Below are 6,000 nucleotides of genomic sequence, written 5' to 3'. Positions count from 1 at the left end.
GCATTGCCTTTATGGGTAAGGGCACTGAGAACAGGGATATTGTGCTACAGCTGTATAATGCATTGGTGAGGCCAACATGTTGGAGTAAGGTATGCAAGGCTGGCTGCCCTGCTGGAGAGGATGCACCAGAAAGATTCAGCAGGATGTTACCAGGACTCAATATGCTGGGACTGTTTCCCTGAAGCATAGGAGGCTGAGGGATGACCTTATAGAACTGCACAAAATCATGAGAGGCAGAGATAAGGTCCAGCACTAGATGGGCATAGATTTAAGGTGAGAAGAGAAAGATTCAAATGAGGCCTGTGGGACGATTTCTTCACACAGAAAGTGGTATGTATATGGCAAGAGCTGCCAGTGGAAGCTGTAGAGATGGATACAGTGGCAATGCCTAAAATATATTTAGACAGATGCATGGATGGGAGAGGTTTAAAGGAATATGGGCCAAACATAGGAAAATGGGGCTCGCCAACCTGGTTGGCATGGACAAGTTGGGCAGAAGGGCCTGTTTCCATGCTGCATGGCTCTATGACTATTACTTTAGGGATATGCTCTATGACTATGACTCCATTTTGCACGTTTCATATTTGCACGTTTCATATTTGCACGTTTTGATTTTGGATTAAATGCCAGCACATTCGTATTCTGCACCAATGTCTATTCCCCAGCCAGCGATAAAATACTATTTTTCAAATTAGATTTGTCACTAATTTGTGCCTTGCACACAGTAGAAAAGGGATTTGGAAACCGATGTTGGAATCAGTAACAAGAGCCGAAATGCTGGAAGCCGTAAGGACTTTGGGCTTTTTTTTTGCTCTCGTATTGGGATTATTCGTTTATTGAAGTTTGTTTATTATATATGCGTATTGCGTTACAGGCCAGTTATGCTGCTCTAAGAAAGAATTCCATTGTTCTGTTGTCGGTACATATGACAATTAAACATTCTTGACTCTTGAACATTGCTTGACTAGAAGCAGCGTCCAAGGAAAGAGATACCAGACGACATTTCAGATCAATGATTGTTCTGCAAAACACATAGGTCTATTATGCCTTTGTTGGGTGACTTGGATATTAGAAAATCTTGAAGATTGACAGATACTGAGCTTCTCTATAGACATCTCGGTCAAAATGCAATGCGCACATAAATTCTGCGAGTCAGCAAGCAAGCGTGCCTTGTGTCTTTGGCATTGCCTCTCATCCAACATCATTAAAAAAGATGATCAGATCATTGCAGTATGTGGGAATTTCCCATACATTAATTAGCTGCCGATGTTCCTGCATCACGACAGTGGCAGAAAAATTACTTCATTGTTTGCAAAGTGCCTTGGGATCTCCGAAGGTTCCGAAAGTCACTGCATGAATGCAAGTTCTTTATTTCTTCATTGATTGACAAAGAAAGCACCCACAAATTGCAGGGCCAGCAGTCCAAATCAGGACCGGCACATTGCCAACACATTCGGTTCATGCCAGCTCTGTCTGAACATCACAATCCACTGGATGAGATACATTTCCCATCGAGAGTTGGAGTAAGTTGACTTCTAAGGTTTCTCTCATCACCACGCTACTGTCTTAACTCCAGCATGTAATACCCAAGCAATAGAAAAAATGTTTTACCCCTTGGCTTTGCTGTAAAGCTAACATGCCCCACATTCATAATTTATCTGGTGCTCCAGAGGAAATAAAGAGATCGGTATCTTCGACTCCCCATGAGAGCCAGATGACAGAAAAATGTGCAATTAATGTTTAACCCCGTGTACTAACTGGAGAACAGTCAACATTGTTTCAATTAATCTGTGATATGCTTAAAGAATGCATAGTATTTTCTGAAAGATAAAATCAATAACCCTGCCTGAATAGTTTAAAACAATAGGGTCCTTCTATTTTTTTAAAAATTGGTTTGCAGCCATTATTATTTTTCCTTGTTTCATCTGAGAGATTGCTTTCCCTATTTAACATGTTTTTCTGGAGCAATTTAAATCTAAAAATACTAAAGGAAATTTGGCAGACTGAACCGAGTTGCTTTACAGTCGGTGCCAATCTACGCAAAAGTCCACTTGCATTCTCTAATGCCTCATTTAATTTCAGTCTCTGGGCTCTGTTAAAATTCTTCCTCAAATCCCATACAAATATCCTCATTGTTCCAGATTCCTTTCCTCTTACTGAGCGGTCCACAAATATCCTCACTTCTTTCCTGCTCTGTAACTAAGTCAACCCACTCACTCATTCATATGTTAAACGTGCATAATGGGCCTGCACATTAATTAACTAATTTCAGACCTTTACGGGCCGATGTGGAGAGTTTTGAATCTCTCCTGTGTCTTTCAGACCAATTGAACTGATGTCTGAATGGTCGGAATAATAGAAGGAAGAAAAAGTAAGCAGCTTCACTGTTCTGCTCAGCTCGAGCTTTCATGCTGCCTGAGGGGGAAGGGCCGCAACCTCATCAGCAATTCTAATGCTCTGTAGTAGCGGATGGGAACCAGCTCTGAGTGCCTGCAGATTAATTTGTGTCAGATGCTGGGGGTGGAGGTGGGGGGGGGGGGGGGGGGGGGGGGGGGGGGGGGGGGGGTGGAAAGAGTTCACATATAAACATACCAAAGTGGAAGGGTGGTCAAGAACTTTCTTTCACTAAAGAATATCTTATAAATGACTATCCTTTGAATGGAAACCCGCTGCATTAAAGTAGCATTTAACAGTTTTTGACATAGGTTTCTATTCTGTTTTCTCCCCTCTATCCCATAAGAAAAATGGAGCAAAAACAGTTTTGCAAATCACGTTGAGTTTAATGGCTCTGGTGATCGCCTGCAATTTCACATTTGCTTTCAACTCTGGCCATTGATCAGCAAGGTGATTTACAATATATCCTTGGTTATTTTATTTTATAATCCCGAAGGTTGCCAATGCTTACTTTCAAATATTACACGACAATTACTCCATTCAACTTCACATCATATTTAGATTGGTTTTGAGGAAAGCAGAAAGCTAATAACTGAACGGTCAGCTACCATTAATGAAAAACACTTGTATCAGATCAGAAACCTGTTGAAATTTTTTTTAAATAGTAAGTAAGTAGAGGTATCTGGATAGATGCCTGTGTAATTCAGGCATAATCCTTGTTCAGGCATTGAATTCCAATGCAAACCTTTCATTCATTTCCATTATATGGAAATACTGATCCAAGCATAAAATTACTTGGCATGCTATATCTGTTTTTCACAGTATTTAGCTCAATGTTGAATCTTTCAATGTCATTATTGGCAGTTACCACTCTGGTAAGAGTAAACCACATGTTCAGTTTCATCACAGCAGAGTTATATTTTCAAGCTGTGCATTATGAATCATCTGGCAGGTTTTATACTAAAGGTCTCTGACATAAATGTTTGCATGTCATTTCCCTCCACAGATGCTGCCTGAACTGCTGAGTTCCTCCAGCACTGTATCTTTCTCAAGATGCCAGCGTCTGCAGTTCCTCGTGTTTCTTGATTTCACATTGTTCACAAATAAAGACAGATATCAAAGGAGTAGAACTATCGAATCTGTGTGTATTTCAGGTTGATCGGTCTTCTCTTTGTCAAAGTGTTGCTGTGGTATGGCAGTCTTGCTTGTCCTCATCTATTTATTATACATGGTGCAGACACAAACCTCATAGAGCATGTATTATGTTCTGACTCATTGTATTAGGTGCATAAGTTTGGATAGTCACATTCAATCAGTTGCAGTTTTAATGTAGGTTAATCCACATGGATGAAATCATGGTTTAATTGGCACAGCATTGTTCCATTAAATTAGATCAAACTCTCCATAAATTTCTCATTTGTGAGAAATGACTCAAATATTACAGTCTTTACTGTCAAACCTTAACATTGAATTTCATGAGGTGCAGAAATAATTACTTTTCTTTCCTCTTCTTTGTTCTATGAGCTATCTTGTCTTGCAGTCTAGTTCACTTTAGACTTTAGAGATACAGTGTGGAAACAGGCACTTCAGCTCACTGTGTCCATGCCGACCAGCGATCACCCCGTACACTGGCACAATCCTACATGCTAAGGACAACTTAAAATGAACAGAAGCCAATTAACCAACAAACCTGCACATCTTTGGAGTGTTGGAGGAAACCGGAGCACTCGGAGAAATCATGGAGAATGTACGAATTCTGTACAGACCACACCCATAGTCAGGATCAAACGAGGGTATTTGGCACTGTAAGGCAGCAACTCTACAGCTGCGCCACTGTGCTGCCCTGTGAGTTAAGAAACATAGGAACAGAAGTAGATCGTTCAGCTCCTCAAATCAGATCTGCCTTTTATTTTGACCACGGTGGACCTTTATGTGCAGATGCTGGTTTAAACTGAAGATAGACTCAAAAAGCTGGAGTAACTCAGCATGAAAGGCAGCATCTCTGGAGAGAAGGAATGGGTGACGTTTCGGGTCTAGACCCTTCTTCAGACTGGTTAGCGATAAGGGAAATGAGAGACATAGTCGATGTGGAGAGATAAAGGACAATGAATGAAAGATATGCAAACAAGTAATGATGATAAAGGAAACAGGCGATTGCAAGCTGTTGTAGGGTGAAAATGAGAAGCTAGTGTGACGTGTTTAGGAGGGATAGAGAGAGAGGGATTGCCGGGGTTAGCTGAAGTGAGAGAAATCAATATTCATACCACTGGGCTGTAAGCTGCCCAAACGAAAATATGAGATGCTGTTCCCCTAATTTGAGTTTAGCCTCATTCTGACAATGGAGGAGACCAAGGACAGGAAGGTCTGTGTAGGAATGGGAAGGAGAATTAAAGTGTCCAGCAACCGGGAGATCAGGTTGGTTCATGCAGTCTGAGCGAAGGTGTTCCGCAAAACGATCGTCCAGTCTGCGTTTGGTCTCGCGGATGTATTAAAATCCACATCTTGAACAATGGAGACAGTAGATGAGGTTGGAAGAGGTGCAAGTGAACCTCTGCCTAACCTGAAAGCACTGTTGGAACCCTGGACAGAGTCAGTTGAGGAGGTATAGCGACAGGTGTTGCATCTTCTGGGGTTGCAGGGAAAGGTACCTGGGGAGGGGATGGTTTGGGTGGGCAGGGATGAGTTAACCAGGGAGTTTCCAGAAGGCGGAAAGGGGTGGAGATGGGAAAATATGGCCAGTGATGGGATCCTGTTGGAGGTGGTGGAAATTTCAGAGGTTATGTGTTGTACACGATGGCTGATGGGGTGGAAGGTAAGGACTAGGGGGACTCTGTCTCTGTTGCGACTAGGGGGAGGGGGAGCAAGGGTGGAGCTGTGGGGTACCGAGGAGACACGAGTGAGGGCCTCATCTATGATGGGAGAGGGAAACCCCCATTCTCTGAAGAATGAGGACATCTCAGATGTTCTAGTATGGAACACCTCATCTTGGGCACAGATGCATCATAGACAGAGGAATTCGGAGTAGGGGATAGAGTCTTTGCAGGAATCATGGTGGGAAGAAGTGTAGTCGAGATAGTTGTGGGAGTCAGTGGGTTTGTAATATATGTCAGTCAATAGTCTATTTCCTGTGATGGAGACTGTGAGATCAAGAAAGGGGAGGGAGGTGTCAGAGATGGTCCAAATAAATGTGAGTGCAGGACGAAAATTGGTGGCAAAGTTGATGAAGTCCATGAATTCGGCATGGGTGCAGGAGGTAGCACGGATGCAGTCATCAATGTAATGGACATAGATGTTCGGGCCAGTGTACGCCTGGAACTGGGATTGTTCAACGTACCCTACAAAGAGGCAGGCATAGCTGGGGCCCATGCGGGTGCCCATACCTACAGCTTGGACTTGGAGGAAGTGGGAGGAGTCAAAGGAGAAGTTGTTGAGGATGAGGACTAGGCAGAGTAGACTGTTAGTCGAGGGAAATTGGATGGTTCGGTAGCCGAGGAAGAAACGGAGTGCTTTAAGGTACATGGAAATAATTTCCGTGGGACAGGAGCAGGCAGAAACAAAGGGTCTGCCAGGGCAGTTGTGTTTTTGGATTTTGGGGAGAAGGTAAAA

Source organism: Leucoraja erinacea, chromosome 8 (genome assembly GCF_028641065.1).
Source record: "Leucoraja erinacea ecotype New England chromosome 8, Leri_hhj_1, whole genome shotgun sequence".
Taxonomy (NCBI): domain Eukaryota; kingdom Metazoa; phylum Chordata; class Chondrichthyes; order Rajiformes; family Rajidae; genus Leucoraja; species Leucoraja erinaceus.
Note: the sequence above shows the minus strand (reverse complement) of the source record.